Source organism: Podarcis pityusensis (genome assembly GCF_964106645.2).
Source record: "Podarcis pityusensis genome assembly, chromosome: 5".
NCBI lineage: Eukaryota > Metazoa > Chordata > Lepidosauria > Squamata > Lacertidae > Podarcis > Podarcis pityusensis.
Genome location: NC_138032.1, coordinates 43,848,629 through 43,871,540, shown reverse-complemented (window position 1 = coordinate 43,871,540; position 22,912 = coordinate 43,848,629). Strand labels below are relative to the sequence as shown.

Here is a 22,912-nt window from a genome sequence, read left to right as displayed (position 1 = left end):
GCGTAGCAGAACTTCTTAAGGAGAAAATACGTGTTTTGATCATCTGGAAGCTCTTCAGAAACCTATATAAGCCTGGCCATAGGTGGTCACAGTGGTTCCCCCTCACTATTGTTGCTGGTGTGGGAGAGGGAGTGGAGTTCTTTATTTACTTATTATGCAGGCCACCCAATAAATATATTCTCTAGGTGGCTCAGAAGAAATAAAATAATGAAAATATTGAAAATTTGAGAACAGAATAAATAGCATCATGAAACTTTCTCAACAACACAGAGAGAAAACCAGTCGCATACCAGACATTAAAAGCCCAGATTTCAAGATGGCCAATTATTTGAAAAGGTCTGGGTGAATAAAAAGGTATTTGTCTGGTATAAAAAACACACTTAAAATGGTGCCAGGTGAGGCATTCTAGAGAGACTATTTCACAGGCTGGGTGCCACCCGCAACAATGTCCTCTGCGTAATAAGCACCCACCTTGCTTTACTTAGTGGGGCATGGAGTTGGGCTCCTGAAGAGCATTTTAAGGTTCAGGAAGGTATATGTGGGAGAAAGTGATCTTTTAAGCAACTTGCTTCTAAGCCATTTATAGAAACATAGAAGTAAAGAGCTGGAAAGGATCCTGAGGGTCATCTAGTCCAGCTCCCTGCAAGGCAGGAATCCTGCCCACCCACAGCCGTCCCTGGATGGGCTTGAACCACCAACCTTCTGGTTAACAGCCAGATGCACTGACCCATTGCTATGTTTCAATAAACTGCAGCAATGATTCAGTACTGAAGATCAGGGAAGGCAAAGGAAGGAAAGCCATAATGTCCTGAAAACATTATTGTAAGAAAACGGAAGGAACCTGCCGGATTATTAGAATGTACTGAGGGAAACAGAAGTAATTGATTCACTATTAATTTCATAACTGGCTGGTGGAGATGGCAGGACTGTGTCTGTCCTTCTGTGATGCAAGGGCTGTTTTGTGATGGGGAACGCTAGTTGGAAGGAGCAGGAAAGCATGTCGGCATAGTGACATGCTTCCAATGGTTGCTGGAATATGCACACTCTGTGCATCTGTCTTCTGTCTTGCAAAAAATACAGAATTTAGCTCCTTTATAATTTCAGGGGGAGTTGTTGGATTTTTAATTATTATTAAGCAGTCTTCACTTTTGCAGACAGGTTTGTTTTTTGTTTAAGTGTAGGGTATCTGTTTTAAAACTCAGATCTCTGAACAAATTCATGGAGGATAAAGCTGCCAAAGGCTAGTTGCCTTGTTGGCTATGTACTGCCTCCATTGTCAGACCCAGCATGCCTCTGAATGCCAGTGGCTGGGAATCGCTTCTTGCAGGCTTCCCATAGATTGGCCACTATAAGAACAGGACCCTGGCCTAGATAGACCTTTGGTCTAATCCAAGGGATTCTTCTTATGTCCTATGTTTTTTTTAAAAAATACAACATTACTTGTTTCACTAATCTCCTGCAAGTAGCTCAGCATAATGTTGTTTGATGCAACATTGTCCTCACAGCAGCAATATTTTGTTACTGGGGAAAAGCCATTCCTTTGCATTTAGTACATCCATTTCTCTGTTCTTCTCCCAGTGGCTATAAACAAATAAGAAATTTTGGCTCAGTCTCGCCTGAACCCCCACAGCTTTGTGACCAACATATTTTAAACTTGTATGTGGTGCCAAATCCTAACCTGCCTAATAAATAAAACACTATTTACTTGTACAAATGTCCCATTCTTGGTTCAATTCATCCTGATTTATTTATTTGCACCCTGTGCCTTTGAGTTCCCCAGGCAAAAATTAGATTTTTCTGTGCAAGCTTTTAACCTCAAATAATAGTTTTTCTCACTCTTGCTTTTTTTAAATTCCCATTTCATGTGTACAGTGGTACCTCAGGTTAAGGACTTAATTCGTTCTGGAGGTCCGTACTTAACCTGAAACTGCTCTTAACCTGAAGCACCACTTTAGCTAATGGGGCCTCCTGCTGCTGCCGTGCCGCCGGAGCCCGATTTCTGTTCTCATTCTGAAGCAAAGTTCTTAACCTGAAGCACTATTTCTGGGTTAGCGGAGTCTGTAACCTGAAGCATATGTAACCTGAAGCATATGTAACCTGAGGTACCACTGTATGTTGAATTTTATGCACACAAAGCCCTTTTTGTAACCTGAAATGCTCCCATAATAAAAAACCCTCAAAGAGCAAACTTGCTGACTCATGGGGCTGCTTGTTTTGGTTGCTTCGCTAGCTGACAGGCGTATGCCAGATTTCCAACATAATCAGTTTGGGAGTTGGACCAAATACTCTCCTGGTGTCTCTTAATTGTTTCTTACTGATTATATCTGACGTCACTTGACCACTGTCTCAAATGTTCATTCTGTCTGGACACCCGGGAGGTGACGATTGTTGTAGCATCAGTTCCTAAGTCTGTGTCTGAATGGTAGCAAATAATGGAAAATGATTGCCTGTGGATCTTTTTGCTCTCGGCAATTCTGTATGCCTGGATTTGATATACTTCAGAGCTATTTTATTTGCTTGCCTTTATTGTACTCCCTTCTTCTTAAATCACAATAAACTAAAACAGATTGACTACAGCAAAACCCTTTTCTATTTTCTTTCCTGGGGGAACTTCCCTGAACAGCATAATGTGTATTTTCATTTTGGCAAAGCAAAAACACCCCCCCCGCCCCAAATCGTCGAGAAAAAAATATGTTCTAATCCTCTGAATAAGTAAAGTATCTCTTTCTTCATGGTTTTGAGAAGTTTAAAGTCTTCAGAATAATAATAATAAATCCTGATACATTAAGAAGTTAAAAGTTTTGTGGTGACAGGATTGGTCTGAGGAAAAAAATATAAGGAGTATTTTATTTAAAATGTAACTACTTTCTGCATATAGCTTTGCTATAACTTGCTGATGAAATTTTGGAATGCATTTTTTTTTTTTAATCCACATGTTCTTTCAGCAAACAACATTTGCAGTATGTTCTCCAATTTCAAATCTGTGTGGTTTTCATTATCACACAAAGATCATTATCTCCAGCATGAAAATTGTACTTTTCATTGGCAGCTCTCCATGGGCCTGTATATACAACCAAATAACACGGGTGTAACTGAATACACTGGTGTTACTTGGTCATGCCTGATTGTCGCTGTTATTAGTGGCATACCATGCTTTCATCGTACCTCCAGTATTAACTGCGACTGAGTAGGAGACATTAATTGCGTTGATGGCGATAGATCCTTGGTGTGCTGAGCTCTACTTTGATCATGGCCACCAGGGCCTGTTCAAGACATTTTGCTGCTTGAGGTGAAGGACAAGATGCACAGAAGCCAACCGGACTGGTAGCTGAATCTTTCTACAATGTTGGTGAAAGGACAGGGTCTCGCTTCACAAACGGCAAGCACCTAAAAAGGTAGCCATGTTCCGTCCCACTTCCCTACTTAATGTGGATTACAAAATTTTTGCGGAAATTATGGCTAAAAGATTAAAAAATGTATTGGTAAAAGAGATTCATAAAGATCAGGCGGGCTTTCTCCCCGGGAGACATCTGTCAGATAATACAAGGAATATTATCAATATTTTAGAAAAACTGCAAGTTAATATCAATACTAAAGCTGTTTTAATATTTGTAGATGCAGAGAAAGCGTTTGACAATATTTCTTGGAGTTTTATGAAGAAAAATTTGCAGGGGGTGGGGGTAGGCCAAAGTTTTGAAAATGGTATAGGTGCAATTTATTCGGAACAAAAAGCTAAGCTCATTGTGAACAATGTAGTTACAGAAGAATTTAAGATAGAGAAAGGAACAAGACAGGGTTGCCCAATCTCCCCATTGCTTTTTATATCGGTCCTGGAGGTTTTGCTCAATATGATTAGAAAAGACCAATTGGTTAAAGGTATACAACTCGGAGCTAAACAGTACAAATTGAAAGCTTTTGCTGACGATTTAGTCTTGACATTACAGGAGCCAGAAGCCAGTACAAAAAGAGTATTACAATTAATCCAAGAATTTGGTCAAGTAGCAGGTTTTAAATTGAACAAGACGAAAACTAAGGTATTAGAGAAAAACCTTACAGAGATTGAGAAAGAGAGGTTTCAGAAAGAGACAGGATTAACAATAGTTAACAAAGTGAAATATTTAGGGGTGCATATGACTGCTAAAAATGTGAATTTGTTTAAAGATAATTATGAAAAATGTTGGTCAGAAGTGAAGAAGGATTTAGAAACATGGTCAAAATTGAAGCTATAATTGTTGGGCCGAATTGCTGCGATAAAGATGAATGTATTGCCTAGAATGTTATTTTTGTTTCAAACATTGCAAATTGTGGATAAAATGGACTGTTTCAAGAGGTGGCAAAGAGATATTTCCAAATTTATCTGGCAGGGCAAAAAGCCTAGAATAAAATTTAAGATACTAACAGATGCGAAGGAAAGAGGGGGATTTGCCCTGCCAGATCTTAAACTTTACTATGAATCAGCCGCATTTTGCTGGCTGAAAGACTGGCTACTTCTTGAAAATGCGGACATTTTGGATTTAGAAGGCTTTGATAATGTGTTTGGATGGCATGCATATTTATGGTATGACAAGGTTAAAGCGCATAAGGCCTTTAAGAACCATATTGTCAGGAAAGCATTGTTTAATGTTTGGGTGAGATATAAGGATTTGTTGGAAAGTAAAACACCAAGGTGGCTGTCACCAATGGAGGCAAAGGCATTGAAAAAAACTAATATGGAGACAAATTGGCCAAAATACTGTGAAATTTTAGAACAAGTTGGAGATAAACTAAAATTGCAGAGTTTTGACAAACTAAAAACTAAAGTTCGAGATTGGCTTCATTATTATCAAATAAGGGAGGTTTTTAACCTAGATAAAAAGATTGGTTTCCAGGAGGAAAAATCCAAATTGGAAACGGAATTGTTAGAGCCTAAAACTAAAAATTTGTCAAGAATGTATAACCTGCTGCTGAAATGGAATACACAGGATGAAATGGTTAAGTCTGCTATGATTAAATGGGCACAAGATGTTGGGTATAACATTATGTTTGCTGACTGGGAAAGGTTATGGACTACAGGTATGAAATTTACGGCTTGTAATGCCTTAAGAGAAAATATAATGAAAATGATTTATAGGTGGTACTTAACCCCAGTCAAGCTAGCAAAAATCTATCATTTGCCCGATAATAAATGTTGGAAATGTAAAGAAAATGAAGGTACCTTTTTCCACCTTTGGTGGACGTGTCCAAAGATCAAGGCCTTCTGGGAAATGATATATAATGAACTAAAAAAGGTATTGAAATACACTTTTGTGAAGAAACCAGAGGCCTTCCTCTTGGGCATGGTCGGCCAATTGGTGCGAAGGGAAGACAGGAATTTTTTTATGTATGCGACAGCAGCAGCAAGAATACTCATTGGGAAATATTGGAAGACACAAGAATTGCCTACCCGAGAAGAATGGCAGATGAAAGTGATGGACTATATGGAACTGGCTGAGATGACCGGCAGAATTCGAGACCAGGAAGAAGGGTTGATGGAAGAAGACTGGAAAAAATTCAAAATATATCTTCAGAAATACTGTAATATAAAAGAATGTTAGAAAAAGGTTGGAAAAGAATATTAGGCCGTATTGGCAGATAGGGTATAATGGAATAAGTAAAAATGAAGTGTAAAATGAGGATAGAGGAGGATTAAATACTATCGAATGTTAAAATAAGTAAAAGAAAAGAAGGTTAGAAGGATTTGCTGGAGATACGATCTAAACTAGAATACAAAGCAGGGAGGTGAGAGGAAGTCATGGAAATAAGTAAAAGGGAAAAAGGTTGCAAAGGTCTAATTTGATTTTTGTTATTCTTTATTGTGATGTATGTTTATTCTTTGTTGAGTTTTTTTTCTTACTGTTTGTTTTTTGTAACATGTGTAGGGTTTATTTCTTCTTTTTCTTTTTTGTAACTTTAAAATTGGAATAAATATTCTTTAAAAAAATAAAATAAAAAGGTAGCCATGTTGGTTCCTAAGAAAGAACTCTAAAATCCACAATTGAGCAATACTTTTACAGTGGTACCTCAGGTTAAGAACTTAATTCGTTCTGGAGGTTCATTCTTAACATGAAACTGTTCTTAACCTGAGGTACCACTTCAGCTAATGGGGCCTCCCGCTGCCACCGCACGATTTCTGTTCTCATCCTGAAGCAAAGTTCTTAACCCAAGGTACTATTTCTGGGTTAGTGGAGTCTGTAACCTGAAGCGTCTGTAACCCAAGGTGCCACTGTATTGGGATCAACCAGAATGCCACAGAGGGAGGGGGCGAGCTTTTGAGTTCCTTGGAACTAGTAATTATGCAAGATGTTTCACGAAACAGAAGGTGAAGGAGGCAAAGACAAATAAAACATAAGAAGTACAGAAATTTGGCCAATGTTGTAACCATGAGATCAGCTTGCAGGCTCATTGGAGACAGGACACCGTCTCCCCTCCCTCAATATGGGTTACACACCTAGAGTTGTAGCCAATGTTGGTTTGTGAGCAATTTCAGTTGGTCCATTAATTTCAATGGGTCTACTTTGAGTAGGACTAAGTTAGATACCATTCATTGGATTCTAGTATGAGGAAGCTTTTAATCCATATTGGTCCCAAACTTCAAATGAACTTTAAGCCTAATTTTTGTACTTTTTGAGTTTTGTTTACTCCTTGTTCTTCTCTGATGAAGACTTCTGAAGCACTCAAAAGCTTGCCACCTTTTTGTGACATCTTGTTGAGTCTCAATAAAGAATGTTGGAGTTGAGCCTACAAAATATCCATGCAACCCAACCCCCCCTTGCAATTTCAAATTTTTAAAAATCAGTTATCTGGAAGAGGAATGGCATTCCCTGCCCACCTACCTTGTGTGTATATACCAGGCATAGGCAAACTCAGCCCTGCAGATGTTTTGGGACTACAACTCCCATCATCCCTAGCTAACAGGACCAGCGGTCAGGGATGATGGGAGTTGTAGTCCCAAAACATCTGCAGGGCCGAGTTTGCCTATGCCTGGTATATATAAACAAACAAATCCTTTTGTTTAAAGTATTATCTTCTTGTGGTTAACCCTATAACCACCACACTCTACATTATCTATCTCTGTATAAGCATTACTACCAGCACACATTTCTGGAGGAGAGGTTGTAGCTTGATGGTAGGGTGCATGCCACCCATACAGAACATCTCAGTTTCAATCTCTGGCATCTTCTGGGAAAGGTCTCGGAAAAGCAGTAGGGACACTAACCATGCACAGGGACTAGTGGTCAGAGCAGATGGAGGTGGACAGGGAAAGTGTGTGTGATCTTCCACCCTGGCTGCATGTGACATAGACATGGTTTCAGCTCCATATGTTTGCTTGTTAATGTGTAGTCTGTGCTTAATGCTCACTGACTTTTCAAAGAAAATCTTCAGCAGTCTCCCTGTAGAGAGAATCGGCAGCAATCATGTGTATGTGTGTGTGTCTGTGTGTGTGTGTGTGTGTGTGTGTGTGTTTGCTTACATAACTAAGAGCCTGATCCTAAAACACATTCCTTCAGAAAACAATTGCAAAATGCTGCATCATGCAAGGGCACACACACACACACACACACACACACACACACACACACACACACGAAGCCTTGCAACAGCAGGGCTGTTATGCCAGGGGCTCAAGGCAGTTATGCAAATCTTGGAGCATCAGTTAATGGCAAAACCGACTCTTTTTTCTTTAACGTTTCATAAGCTACTAATCAAGGGGTTTTTTTATCTTTAATGTTTCATGCGCAAAGTGTCTCCCAAATGCTGTGTGATTTATGTAAGGAATGAAATGCAGTGAGAGCAGAGCAAGTCGACGCTTGGTACTGGCTTGGCTAATTATCTGAGCTAAAAATGATCTGAGCGAAAAGAAAAAATCGATAACATGGTTATGGAGACTACTATGTGTGTATAATTGCATGGAGAGGGGAACTTTTGACGTATTTGGGTGGAGACATTTCTTGGAGTGGGTGGACAGATGCTGCTTGGTGTAAAAAAGAATAATGCTTTTAGTACGTTGCGGCCTGATGCTAAAAAAAGACCACACACATGCACACAAAACAAAACACTCCTAGCTTCGTCAGCAAAACAGGAAGAGGGTTGCCCATGTGCTGTACAAAACATCTCCCCGACTCCTTTCTTCCAGTGCAGCCTCTGGGATCCTCTGTTTAGGTGCTTGTTGCATGAATACAAAGGTACATCAGGGTTCTCACCCCCTCTGCCAGCGTATTCTGGCCCTAGGAACTCAGGAGGAGGTCCCACCTTGATGTAGAAATTGCTCGGAACCTTGTATCCCTCCCATCCTATTGTTCTGTGCTTCTATAGTTTGGTAATAGGGGTCTGTGCTCTACTCCCTGCTTTTTTGGGGTTGGAGGGGCTCCAGGCATCTTCTGCAAAAGGTGAACAAATGCATTATTCACTGGAGATACATGGTGGTTAAAAGGAATGTAATGGAGTGGAAAAACAGGCTTCTTCTGCTCCCTGCCCTCAAAAGCACAGGAAGTTAACTCCTGTCTCGCAGGCAACATAGGAAAAGTCACTTGCCTTGAGATGCCTGCATAGCTAATGTCAAATAATGCATGCTCTGTGACAACCCTACGTGTTAATTCCATTGGAAATTATGGTTAATGAATTACACACAGTCTTTTTATGCCAGCATTTCTTTTTCAAGGAACTTAATTTAGTTTGATCGCTCATGTGTCTCCTGCTTTGCAGAGGTTTGTTTACCTGCTTGTCCCAGCATGCATTTTGCCAGATGTCCCTTCTTTTTCTAATATGTTACAGTGTGATAGTCACCTTTTTCAGGTTGTAGTAGTTTGGCAAAACTCTAAAGAACATCATCAACAACTCTAGAGTTTCTCTTGTGCCATTCCCCACTCCCTTCAAGCGCTTGCTTTACTTATATCTTTTTTTATATTGCTTTACTTGTTGCTTTTCTGCACTGTCCAATAGCAGAAGTTCTCTGGGCAGTATGCAATGCAAATGATTAAAGCCATACAATTACACACACACACACACACACACACAAAACAGCAAGTGATAAAACCTGTTCCCATAATGCTATCAAAGGAAGCACAATCTTCCTACCACAAAAGCAAAGTGGCAAACAGAGAAATATTAGCAGTGGCATTTTATGCTATGACTCTATTGAAACGCCTCCGTCCCTTGGCCTTTTTTAGTACATAACGCCCACCTTGCTCCTGCAATCTTTACCAGAATACACAATTGCTCAGTTTCACTTTGGTCCAGGGTGGCACTCCAAGTCACATGCACACCATACATGTTCCCCCTCCAAAGAATCCTATGAACTGCAGTTTGTTAAGGGTGCTGGGAATTGTAGCTCTGTGAGTGGAAAACTACAGTCCCCATGGTTCTTTGGGTGAAAGCTATGTGCTTTGAATGTATGGCTTGCACTGTGAGAACAGAAGAGAATAAAACAGAGCATATGCAATGCTTCAATAAACGTGATCTTCCTCATAATGAAAAATATTGAGTGAGCTCCAGTGTATAAAATGTGTGAAGTGCACAGGAGTAAAAAAAAAAAAAATGTAGGTAACTAACTCTCTTGACCCACTTGAAGAAAACAACCCCAAAAGTTACCATATGGTAATACCCTTATGGGGAGGAGTAACTAGAGCAGAGCAAAGTAGTGAGCAAGCTTTTGGGTTCTTCAGAGCTCTGGATGTTGAGCAAAACAAGGGGGAGGGGAGGAAATGAAGACAAAATGTTGGAGCCTCGAAGTCCACAATTTGGGTCTTAAAATGGAGTGCAGGAGGTGTTGGGAAGATTATACACTCCTTTCAGGTTGCACCTTAAAATTTACTGTGACCAAAAAACCACCCACAATGACAGTCCCTCCCTCCGCAAGTAGGGAGATCAGTTATTATTGCTTCTGTGTCCCAGCAGCCCTTGCTGCAACCTGAAATCTGTTCTGCACCTACAGAGTCTAATCTAATTAAGTCTGCCTAATGCCTCCTGCACTCCAATTTAAGGCTCTTACAAACTACAGACTAGTATTTCTCTCCATCCACCCCCAACCTCCCGCTGCTGCCTTATGTTTTGCTTAACACCCAGACTGAAGAAGAGCCCTGGAGACCTCGAAAGCTTGCTTAATTGTTGCTTTGGAATATTTTAGTTGGTCCAGAAATAAAGATATGTCTCTGACGGCACGTGATGCAGAAGGAAGGTGGTTGTTTCTGAGTAGCCTTTTTAACGAGGCGCATCTAACCTCGTTTGCTTTTATTGACGTGCGCGCAGCCCGGGAATTACAGTATATAGTGAGGTCAGGTGGTCAGCTTTTTGGCTCTTCCCTTGTAATCTCAGAAGTTAAAAGGGCATAACAGAGGAACATGGTATGGGAAACAACGACACAACACCCATCCCGGAAACAAGACCAGAAAAAGTGCTCCAGACATCATGATAACTTTAAAAAGTTGAAGGGAGGGCAAGAGGCATAGCTTTGGCCAAGCCAAGCCGGCATCGCCCGCTGTCTCTCTTAAAAACCCCACAGTTTTAGGGCTGGGACGTTGCCCTCGACCCTAAAGGCGCCCTTCCTTACCCCTCCCCGGATTGATCGTCTGGGACCAGACACTGTCCGCCCGTCGGGACTCTCCCGAGCGCGGCCCCTTCCCACTGCCCGTTAGCTCGGCCGTCCGTCCTTCTAGGGGGGGCTTTAGGGGGGTGGCGGCCGGGCGGAGCCTGGCGTTGGGGCCGGGCATGGACTGGCCGGGGGGCGAGGGGAGCTGGAGGCTGCGGCGGGCTGTCCTAGAGCTCGTCTGGACGAGGGGGAGAGAGCTGGCTGGCTGTGTGGACCCGAGATGCTGTGTGGCGGTCAGTGGAGGAAAACGCTTTAAAACTGAGGGAGCGATGAATTAAAACGCGGGGGGGGGCGGGGGGGCGTTGTAGGGCAAATGTGGGGATACAGGGGAGAGCGCTTAAGGCAAGTCTCTGCGGAGGGCTAAATGCCCTCGACATGTTTTTAAACTAAGCTTAACATAAATACGCTGCTGTGTTGATGGTTTGTATGTGTGGGGCAGAAGAGTTGGAGTGTAATATTTTTAGGGGGCTGAGAATCTGTGTAAGGAGTGTGGGGTATCATGTATGGGGAAAATGTGCTACGAGGCTGGTGGTTATGTGGGCTATGTAGCCACTGTCCAGAAGTGGAATATGGGCAATGGGTTGTTGGAGGGTCTTTGGGGGAGACAGATCTTGGGTGGAGTGGAGCAAGGGACTGGGAGATCCGGTGGTACTGAGGTGTTGTGCTGGGTCAAAGTGTGGGGCAGTGGCTGAAAAGGCAAAAGTGACTCTTCCAGGGATGGAAGGAGCTGATGCTGAGGGGCAAGGGCAGGGGAGCCTACGGCCCTCCAGAAGTTGTTGTGCAGGACTCCGACTCATTGATCCCGGACAGCGTAGTCAATGATCAGGAATGATGGGAGTCATAGTCCCAACAACAACTGGAAGGGTACAGGCTCCCCACTCCTGGACTGGTAGGAGACCAGCATTTGTGGAAGCGGGGATTTGATTACCGAAGGGGGATTTGTTTGTTTGATTGATTTTAAAAGCTTATATCCTGCCTTTTCCCAGATAATGGATCCAGGGTTCTGGAGGTTCAAGGGGTTTGGCTGAGATGGGCTCTGGGTCTGAGAGGGTGGCTCTCTGTAGCAGTCTCTGGCATGCTGAGGGAGGGACTGTTTCAACAGTGTACATTCCAGGCTCAGGAGTCGGCAGGGACCGGAGAGGTTTCGGTGGCTTTCTTTCCCTGTCTCACCTCCAGTGCAAACTTTCCCCGAAGCTTCTTTCCGATATATGCAGTGCCCAGCTTGGCCTGGCAGCCTTCCTTTTCCCTTTCGGAATATAGAGTTTCCATTTCACAGCCACATAGGGAAAGCTGGCTCCATCGCAATCAGATATATTGAAAACTGTGGCTAGAAGTATTCGCACGCCTTCCCTCCCTCCTCCCATCCCTGGCCACATCTACCCTTGGACATTCTAGCTTATTTGGACAGGAGCAGAGACTTTGGTATCTGGAGTGACAACTGCCTGTTAGCCCCTCCCTCCCTGGGCAAACTCTCGTCTCCTGTTTGGTATTAGCTTTCAGCCCAGGATGCAGAGCAGATGGTTTAAGCCTAAGTACTCCTGCCTAGCTGGTTTGGATGGTTATTTCAGGGTTGTGCTGCAGGCTGTGCCTCTTGGGCATTCCCCAGGTTATAGCTAAATTTGCCCGAATTGCTTCACCTTATGTACTCTCTGCACAGTGGTGTTTGTGCCCATTGGAGGTGCTAGGGCAGAAAGCAGGGAGCCCAACAGCTGATGGAGCCAGAGTCAATGAGATTCAGAGCCAACTAATTCGAGTTTTGCCCCCTTCTTTCTCGCCCTCCTTACAAGGCATAGGTGCAAACTCCCTGGGGCCCCAAAATTCCCCATGAAGGGGCCAGGCATCCACAAATTTTGGTGCACGCTGCATGGCACCCACAGCCCTGGGTACCCACGGTCGTGGGGCCAAGTTGGCACTCCTGTTACAAGGCCAACACTGAGACATAAGGTGGAAGAAGCTGACAGGCAACGCCAGCTAGTAGCAGTTCTCAACCTGTGGGTCCCCAGATGTTGTTGGACTACAACTCCCATCATCCCTGAGCTCTGGCCTTGCTAGCTAGGGGTGATGGGAGTTGTAGTTCAACAACATCTGGGGACCCACAGGATGAGAAAGGCTGGAAGGCAAGGCTGGGTGGGCTGCCTGGCTGATGTCAGATTCATAGCTGTCAACTTTCAGATTTGAAAATAAGGGATCAGCAGCCTCACCTGTCCCGGGGACAGTCTACGGGATATCTAACAATCCAGGATAGCAGCGGGAAGCAGTGGGAAACGGTGCTGGAATAAGGGAATTCCCCGCAAAAAAAGGGAAGGTTGACAGCTATGGTCAGATTGAGGTTGGTGGAGCAGTGTTCCAGTCACTAAAATGGGCCAGCCATCGCTGAAACTCCACTGAACAACTTGCCGCAGGTAACTAAGAATTACTTGCAGGCAAATGAGTGGGGTGGTGGATGAGGGGTGGATCCTTCGCCTCCCTCCACCACTTGAGTTCTGTGCTAACCACAGATGAAGGAAAGCCCCTTCCTCCCTGAGAAGCATGCAAACCAAGCAGGCTGGTGGAGAAGAGGCGGATATGGAAAATAATCTGTTCTTCCTTTGCCCGTTCACTCAGCCTACGCAGCCACTCAGCCTACTTGAAGAGTCTAAGGAACCTGTATCTGCTGGTAACTTTTGTGGGCTTATTTCCAAGGCTGTGCTATATCTTTGACCCCCAGATTCCCCTTCTGTCAAATTGAGCTAGATTTTTTCCTCACTAAATTCATTATAATTTCTGCGCTCTAACAGAAAGGGTTCCCATGTACCCTTACTCAGCATTAAGTTTCGCTGAGTTTGGTGGGTGTTTACTTATTCCAAGGTCAGTGTGCAAAGGACTGCAACCTTATAGTTGGGGCTGATGAGAATTGGAGACAACAACATCTGGAGGGTCGTTATGTTCCCCACCTCTGTCCTAGCCCATCAGCATTAGCTCAGCCCAATCCCTTAGCTTTGCATGGAACTGCTAGACCCCCTAGTGCGACTGTTTCCGTATGCATCATATTCTACATCTCCCAACATAGGAATGACACTTTACAAATCAAAGGAAGAAACTCTTATGTGAGCTCCTCATGGGTAGAGAACATATTTAGCTTTGCTCTGACCCTTTTGGAAAAGTTTTCTCTTCTAATGTAGAACTGATGGCAAGTTTTTTTAAAAAAGCAAAAAACAAAATTGAAAAGCCACTATGTTTTCTTTGGTGGCGTTTCTTTTGCCTGCAATGATCATTTGAATTGGGGGCAGCAGTGGGATAAATGTGTCCCTCTCCTCTCTTCTGAACATAACATGACCTTATCTGTTTCACAACCTTAGGGAAAAAGAGATTGGTAAAATGGTACTTTTTTTACTGGGTCACATTTGTTAATAAGCATATGCAAGGATTTTGATGGTCACGTGACATTGTTCTTCAGAGCTTGTGGATTGGACCACGTAGCAGCAGGCTGACAGCAGCTGCTCCATGAGTAGTTAGTTGAGCGCTACATAATGAGCCGGTCTCTGCTTTGTGTTTGGAGCATGAAAGGGTCTGTAACATGATGCTCCGACTTCTAAGGCTGGAGAATGGGGTGGGAAGGAGGGAGGGAGGGAAGAGAGTATTGGGGGCTTGTAAGCTGTGTGTGATTTACTCATTGTGCCCGCTGGAAAGAGAAAAATCTCATGGGCCTTCCTCCTGGCACGAATCCAGGAGTTTTTGCGCTCTCCTGTGCCAGGCGCAGGAAAGGAGAGAGGCTGTACAAATTGCTGCTTTCTAGTCCTGATCCTAAATTTGGTGGCTCCGTGTGCATTTGCCTTAAGTTGTTCTAGGTTATGTCTTGGAGCTGGTAAAGACTACAAGAAATGAACTGCACAGAAACAGAGGAACGTGATATGCACTGCACATGTGGGAACATGCACACACGAACCTAGTTGTTAGCATGAAAGAAATGTGAAGCGACAGGCGTCCCTCCCCTCCTGTTCTCTGATTAGCTGGTAAGACTGTTTGGCTGTGACGCTGGCCAGGATTTTTTTGGGGAGTTGGAATGATAGTGAGAAGGGCAGGCAGCAGGAATCAACTTGAAACCGCTAGTGGTTTTACTCTTTCAGGATGTGTGAGCCAGCCTCATCTGCCATTTTCCTACATGGACAAGCTTCTCTGGTGGTTTGTCCTTTGGTTCGGAAGTCTGGCTGTTGTTGACCAGGTTTGCGTTTGTTCGGTATGTCTTTCTGCCTTTCTGCCTGCCAAGGCATATGGTGTGGGATACAGAGCAGGGGAGGTGGTGCTGTGCAGCTCACTTTTCTCTGGCACAGTTTGAAACATAACGTTGCCTAGAGGGAAGAGTGTCCCTGCCCTGATCTTCGAACGATAAATTTGAGGAGGAAAAAAAAACAAACTCCATTCAGCCGCTGTTAAATTAATTGCTTGCGTTTGTAACTTGGACACCAAAGCTGGCTGTTTGGGTGGAGAACTCCACTGTGGAGCAGAGGAATTTAGAGTGAAAATCACTGTAATGAGGGAGTCCTCCAGCAATGAATTGCAGAATAGAAAAGTAGAGAAGTACGAACTTTCCCTGTGGCTCTTGAGTTGTGCATGTAGAGAGGGTCTCGGCTGATTTTAGCAAGGGGCGATCTGTATTTTCCTCTTACACCATCTACTGTGTATTTATCCTTCAGTGTTCCTTAATTTTGCATTTGCACAAGGAATCCAGAGCAATATGGAGAGTGGGGACTGAGAACTTCTGAGAACCTACCCTATAGCCTGGTTGGTTGTTGTGACTGAAACTCATCATGTGCTACACATGCCAGAAACTGCACTGATTTTTCATTTAATCTACTGGCCTCACAATTTTTCTGTTGTTTCAGGAGGAAGTTGATGACAGGAGAGCAGAGCTCACTTTCAAGACCTGAGGCAGGTAAGGTACATGAAGAGAGAGTCCCTTCAGATACCACAGCAAAATTTACTGTCATTTGGCTTTTGTGTTCCTAGGATGTGCTGGAGGTTGAAATGATGTGCTGTTCTTTATATGATTCACTTAAGGCCACTCTTCTTCTCCCCATAATGCAAGCTAGTTTAGTTTAATGTGCAGTCTTTTGCTTACTCTGGTACATCAATGAATATATCAAAGTGCAGCAGATTTGGTTGGCAAGGAATGGCCAAGGAATCACATTCTGAACAGCCTCCTTTTTTTGTCTTTCTCATTTATCTTCCCACCCCCTTCTTTGGACCCCTTGCATTCTTTGAGGGACTGACACTTGGAAAGGGGATGGTTTCTGCTTATGATAGCTTTTGGAGAATTTGCAACTCCCCCTCCCCCAAACCCCCCACACCAAATGACTTAGATATTTAAAACAACCATCTCTCAGGATATTGCTCACCAATACCCTCTTTAGGAAACTGACCCTGTGTGTATCTGGAAACTTGGACCTTATTTTGGCTTAGTCTTGCATATAGAATGAAAAGATTTACTAGCTTACTAAATAAAATTGGGTAGTCCATGTTTTCATTGTGCATCCACACGGCACTCAATGCGCCCCATTCTTGTCACTGCACCTGGTTGCTATGCTACTGCAATCCTAAGGCCTTCCCCTTTAATTTCTGTTCTCCTCTGGTGCCAACAGAGGATAGCTTAGCCTGCCCACTTAACTTGGCAAAACTTTTCTGACACTGGTTGTCTTTGTGGCAAGAGAGAGAAAAGAACTGGGTTGCCTGCTTTGACTTCCAGAGGGGGAGTTAATTATGTAGCAAGTTACAAAAGGGCCCTCCCCACCCTTTCCCCTTTTTGTGAAGGCTACTAAGAGACTGACACAAAAGCACTCATTAAACCAGATGACCTTCCAATCTTGGGCTTGCAGTTCCTGCTCAAGGCAGCTCAGAGCAGTGATGATAAATGCAGTGAAATTGACATTAATCTGTATTCGGAGCATTTGCAGATACGGACAGCCTTGGGGCTGTCTTTGCCATGTGTTATTGCCCTGAGTAGTAATAGTATTATAATTTATCTGTGCATGAAAGGCTTGTCACATGTCTTGAGCTCAACAAGGGCAGATCTAATGCCTCCTCAGATGGGAGGTGGACAGAAAGAGGCATCAGGGTCTTAGGAAATGGCCATGTTTATAGTAGATTTTTTGTGTGTTCTTTAGATCTTTCACATGACAGTCAGACCCAGGCCGCTTGGCCTCATGGAAACTCATTCTCTGTTGTGTCGTCCCACAAAACTGTGGTGCATGTATGGACTGATGGACATCCTCCCTCATCAAATAGCTGAGAAATTTGTTATTAGTCACTTTTGTGCTTTTCATCACTTAAGTGCTTAATTTCCAAAATTGGAGATGCTAGAACTCATACATCCTTGAAACACAATAGTCTTTGCTCTGGAAACTCTTTACATGGGTCCATAGCTGGTTGCAGTTTCTCCATCTGAAGGGAAAGAAGCTTGGAACCTGCAGAAAGGCACTCCCTTTATTGTTACTACTTCACACATTTGAGGACTGAGCTCTGATTTTGAAACAAGTTCTGGGGCTTTCCTTTTGCATCCCTTTGGGTGTGATTACCGAAAGTACTTACAAAGTTCTTTGCTTGCTTTGTTTAATCTCTGTATTCTGAAACGCAAAATTAACACCTGCAGCTTGGTGAGACCTCGCCTCTCTTCACAAGACTGCAGCTGCCCTCTGATTTCGAATGAAGCCTGCAAACATTTCTCTGATAAAAACAGGGACATCCTATTCAATAATAATAATAATAATAATAATAATAATAATAATTTGAACCCCGCATATCTGACTGGGTTGCCCAAGCCACTCTGGGTGGCTTCCAACATATACTGTATATACTCAAGTATAAGGCCGACCTTTTCAGCACATTTTTAATGCTGAAAAAGCCCCCCTCGGCTTATGCTCGACTGAGGGTCCTTTCAGGCTGCTCCTTCCTCCTCCGCTGCCTTTGCCGCTGTTGGCGGCAGAGGAGGAGGTAGGAGCAGCCCAAAAGCAGCCCTTCTGGGCTGCTTGTTCTTCCTCCACCGCTGCCACTGCCACCAGCCTCTGCCTCTGCCTCTCCGCAGCACCCTAGGTAGACAGGGGGGCGGGAGGGGCTGGGGGGGAGAGAGAAGCCCCCTCTGCGCGCACACACACACACACACACACACACACACACACACTCCGGCCCACCAGGAAGTGTGTGGTGTGGTGAACCAGCTTATACTTTAGTCAATAAGTTTTCCCAGTTTTTTGTGGTAAAATTAGGTGCATTAAAAAAATTCCCCATGCAGGGCTGCCTTCAGATGTCTTCCAAAGGTTGTATAGTTACTTATCTCTTTGGCACGTGGGTTGCATAACTCCATACCCTCCAACATTTCACCGATGAAAATAGGGACACCCTAAGGAAAAGTGGAGCATTCTGGGATCAAATCAGAAAGTGGAACGGCTTCTGTAAATCCAGGACTATCTCTGGAAAATAGGGACACTTGGAGGGTCTGGCAAACCTGTGGCCCTCCATTTGATGTTATACTACAGTTTCCATCATCCCTACCCATTGGCCATATTGGGTGGGGCTAATGGGAATTGGAGTCCAGCAGCAGCTGAAGGGCCACATGCTCGCCACACTAATGTAAAGCTGCTGGGTTCCATCTGGCAATCATATTATTCAGGACTGGAAAATGACTGAAAGAATATGCAGGATATAACGTGCATGGAAGCAAGTCTCATATTTACATGGAAGTAAGTCTGATTTCAGGAGGATTCACTTGTGAGTAGGTGTGCAAGAGGTTACAGCCCCATTAAATACAGCAGGATTTACTTTTGAATAAACATGCATAAGAAGAACATCAACAACATCTTATTTATATGTTGTGCACCTGACCGGGTTGCCCCAGCCACTCTGGGCAGCTTCCAACAACTTAAAGCATCAGCAAATTAAAACATCAACGGCATGAGTTTGGATGCGCCCAGGAAAGTGCTGTATGGCATTTCATTTACAAGTATGGATCTTTGTACTAGGAAGAAAGTCTCAAATGAGTTCATTGAGTCTCACTCCAAACTAGTCAGATTGCCTAGTACTGCCGTCCAGTGGTGGAGGAACCTTCTCCGGCACCTGGGGCGGGGCATCCCGTATGGAGTGTGCATGTGCAATGACCGTACGGGCTGCCACACATGCGCACGGGCTGCTGCTCGCGTGTGTGGCATATATGGGCAGCCGATCGTGCACGGAGGCGTACAGGCTACTGTGCGAGCAGCATCCCGTACGGACCGCGCATGTATGGCATCCAGTACGGACTGCGCATGCGCGGCAGCCCATATGGACTGTGTGCGCCCTCAGACGCTCTACAGCTGGGGGGAGGCAGGGGCCACCCCCTCTGCCCTCCACTTCGTACGCTCCTGCTTTCGTCTTCAATTCCGTTTTGCCATTTCACCTTATTTATACCAATCTCAGGGTTTCACATATGCTTCCTCGTCCTGGAACTGCAAGCTTGGGTTGCAGAGTTTGTTTTCTTAATGAATACTGAATTTGTACAGTTTCACTTATTTATGAATTTATGAATTATGAAGTAGCCAGGTTTGTTGTTGTTGTTGTTTAGTCATTTAGTTGTATCCGACTCTTCGTGACCCCATGGACCAGAACACGCCAGGCACTCCTGTCTTCCACTGCCTCCCGCAGTTTGGTCAAACTCATGTTCATAGCTTCAAGAACACTGTCCAACCATCTCATCCTCTGTCGTCCCCTTCTCCTTGTGCCCTCAATCTTTCCCAACATCAGGGTCTTTTAGCTTCTGCTAAAAGACACCACCAGAAGAATTGTGTTTGATATCTAGATAAATGGGTGTACAACTGAAATGGCAATAGGGAGAAAGTTTGTACCTTGTTACTGATAATTTTGCTTATAAAATTACTCTGAACCTGAGTACTAAAGACCTCCCAATCATAAAATTTGATGTGGAATAAAAGAGCTTCTTGCACAATTTTCAGTAGTGGATCATGCAAATTTTTTCAGTCACAATGCACTTTTATAGAGGGGGTGAATGAAGGGGAAAGGTCATAGGTCAGTGGTAGCAAGCATGCACTTTTCATGCAAAAGGTTCCAAGGTTCAGTCCCTGACGTCAGTGTAGACAATGCTGAACCAGATGAACTAATGGTCTGACTCAGTGTAAAGCAGCTCTCTGTGTTCCTTTGTTTCATGCAAGGCAGGAACAGCCATAATTTCTTTTGATAGTTGTTCTAAATGGCTAAGATTCCAAGCTGCGGGGAGGAATTTTTGGTAGAAATGAAAGGTGATGTGAAATGGGATTTTCCCTTTCCTTTGAGTGCTGCATTCCCGTTTACATGGCAGCTCAAGTGCTCATCAATACTGCATCCGAAAATGGTGCAAATTAGGGGCAGGGAACTTTTTCCAGCCCCAAAGCCACTTTCTCTTCTGGGCAGCCTCCTGGTGGCCTCGTGTCACTGGTGAGAAGGGCCAGGAGCAAAAAATGAGCAGAGCAACAAATGCCAGTTTAACTTTTGTTCAGTAGTCCTGAACACACAGGCACACATTTTTCTGTTCTGCATCCAGGCAAGCAAGTGATGCATTCTGGCCAGGCAAAAAACCCTCACCTGGGGTTCGCTACCCCTGGTGTAAATAAATGAGAGTGAGAATCATTTCAGTTTCCTTCACTTTCTGATTGATTCCTCCTGCCTTCCTTGGGCCAAGAGGCCTCAAATAAAGGCAGACTTGATTATGGTAGCAATATGTACTTACATGAGTCCACAAACACAGCACGATCGGGCTGTTTGACTCAAAGGGAGTACTCACTAATGTACATGCGATTGTGTTACAAATTTATAATCTATAGTAAAAACACAGCAAGGCAGAATACAATACTGTATATAATAATGAAATCAACAAAAATATCCATAATTAAAACACCCATAAAACATCAATAAATACTGGTTGGTTAAAAGGAGAGGGGAGGGGGATTCATGTTGTTAGAAGCCTGCCTAAACAAAAAAGTTTTCAAAAAGTGTCTGAAGAGAGAGATGGTTCCTGCCCAACTTCTATTGCCAGGGAGTTCCACAGGGCAGTGCATGCCACACTAGGATTCAAGTAAAAGGCTCGAATCCTAGTGAAGGCCAACTGAACCTCAAGGATATGGGGAACCACCAGAAGTGCCCCGTTAGATGATCTCAGTGATCGCGGTGGAGCAAAAGGAATCTGATAGTTCTTAAGGTGCTTTAGTGACCTGGAAGAGTTATCGCTTGGTGTAAGTCATTTAGGATACCAATTTGTCACCCTATTTTGAATGGAGATCTTGCACTACTATAGTTTTATGGATTTGCTGGAGGTACCTTGCAAACTGCTCTCCAGGTGCCAGAGGCCTCTTTGTGTGGGTGGGCCCTGCATGTCAATAGAGTTTCTGCAAACAGAATAACTCGTGGATCAGGTTAATTGTGGTTTCCTCCCCAATTTGAATAGATTGCGATCGGGAGGTGGCCACACCCCTTGGTGGGACGCAGGCTGCACAGATGGCTCCGTAGAAAGATAACTGACCGAACAAACAGGAGAGCTTGATTTCAAGGGAGGAATTAACAGGAGCTGTTCCGTGGAATGGCACAGCAGAGAAAGGTTGATCCCTTGTTCCAGGATGCATCCTGCTTGGGGTGGGGCCCATGTACCTGGTGTGAGCGGCCATGTGCCTGATCTACATGCAAAAGAACATCCACAAGGCGCAAATCATTCCCCCCCTGGCCTTGGGGACTGTCCCCACTGCACTTCCTGTTAAATCAGTTTCTGTTGCTTCCTATGGAATGCCTTTGCATTAGGCGGTTTGATGGTTAGTCACCGTGTTCTGTCACACTCGGCAACATATCAGCTGTGTCACTGGAGCCTACCTCTTAGGTTACTGTGTCTGGGGAAAGTAGTCTGCTGGAACTAATTATTCCCTTATGTGTGGGAAGGGGATGGGGGGCCCAGTGGGCGAGGGCCTCTTCCCTTTGAATTCTAAATCTTGCTCAACATGTGCCACGAGCAACATAGATTTGCAAGCTCTCGTTTATGGTGCAACGGGACATTTCATGTGTTCTTGTTGCTGTTACTCTGCCCCAGGGGATTCTGGGAGTGGTGGGCGGTTGTGCTCGTGAGAAGTCCCATTCTCTCCCACCCTCCACCCGCCCGGGCTAGTAGCATGCTTGGCAACGCTCCTTACTTGAGCCCTTGTTGTTGTTTTTTTGTCTCTGCTAGGAAGGGAAGAATTTTGAGCTGGCGCCTTATCTTTGCAGCTTGGTCAGTTCCCCATGACCCTGGAGCAAAGGACAGCCTCCCACACTTGAGGTTAGCAATTTTCTCTGCTACACTTGAAAATTGCAAGGGTTGGAAGCCGCAGCCAGACTCCCCTCTGCCTCACCCTAAATGGCACGGATGCTGTGCAGTTCTCAATGGCTCCCCTCCCCACGGCAGAGAGGATCTCATTCTGACTTGCTAGGTTGGGAGGTCTGTCTGGGTGTAGAGCAGCATTCAGTCTCTCGTGTCTGCAACAAGGACATCCATCAACATGGGCAGTGAGCACAGGGGGCAGACTGGAGCTGGGGCACAGAGTTCAAGCATGCAATCTGTCTCAGATGGATGACAGAGATAAGGAGCACAAGAATCAGGGGGCAAGCAAGCAAAAGCTTGGTTTCTGCAAAGGCAAATTTGTAAAGAGAGCATTTGCCCAAATGAGCAGACTGGGCAGCGAAAGAACAAGGGCTGCAATCCAGAGAAAGCTTGATGAGCCTGCTGGAAGTAATGGGGCTTTGATGGGCATCCGTAAGCGCTGGGTCTGCAGGAACTGGCCTATCCTGTTGCCCCAGAAGTGAAAACCGTGGAGTGCATTGCTGACCAGTAAAAGGCTATTTTGAAATCCACAGATCAGCTACTTGTCCTCCCCTGAAATATCATGACAATCTTTCAGAATGGTTCCCTGACAGCTGAGCTCCTGTGCGGTCTGTTTCTAGATGGCGCCAGCCTAGCCCTGCCCACTCAGAATGCTTTGTAGCACAGGCTGGGTACACATTGCATATTCCAACCCAACTCAGAGAGTCCTGGGAATGGTAGTTTGTTAAGGGTGCTGGGAATTGTAGTTCTGTAGGGGGGTAAAGTACAGTTTCCAGGATTCTTTTGTTTTTGAGTGGGTGGAGAATGTTCTTTAAATATATGGTGTGTACACAGCCACAGTATCATCGAGGAGTCCCACCTGTCATCTTGGGCCTTGTGCAATCATGCTATGCAAATCTATGCATCTACACATGCAGACGCATTGAAGAATTGTCTAGTGGAAATTCTGTAATATGTTTCAGCTGATGGAT

General features: G+C 44.4%; 2 protein-coding genes across 8 annotated transcripts in view; both read left to right on the top strand.

Moving 5' to 3' along the window:
* Positions 1-22,912, top strand: part of SFXN3 (sideroflexin 3) — a gene marked incomplete at its 3' end in the record, with an annotated part of 178,236 nt that overhangs the window by 45,724 nt on the left and 109,600 nt on the right. The window lies entirely within an intron of this gene.
* Positions 10,703-22,912, top strand: part of LZTS2 (leucine zipper tumor suppressor 2) — a 62,069-nt gene continuing 49,859 nt past the window's right edge. The window contains exons 1-3 of one of the 7 annotated variants that reach the window (XM_081006167.1): positions 10,703-10,836; positions 15,466-15,515; positions 21,810-21,899. The gene's annotated coding sequence lies outside the window, so the exon portion shown is untranslated. Of the gene's footprint in view, positions 10,837-14,327; positions 14,596-14,629; positions 14,820-15,023; positions 15,161-15,465; positions 15,516-21,809; positions 21,900-22,912 lie in introns of those variants that run through there. The other 6 variants (XM_081006166.1, XM_081006170.1, XM_081006165.1 and 3 more) reach the window with 6 other exon arrangements.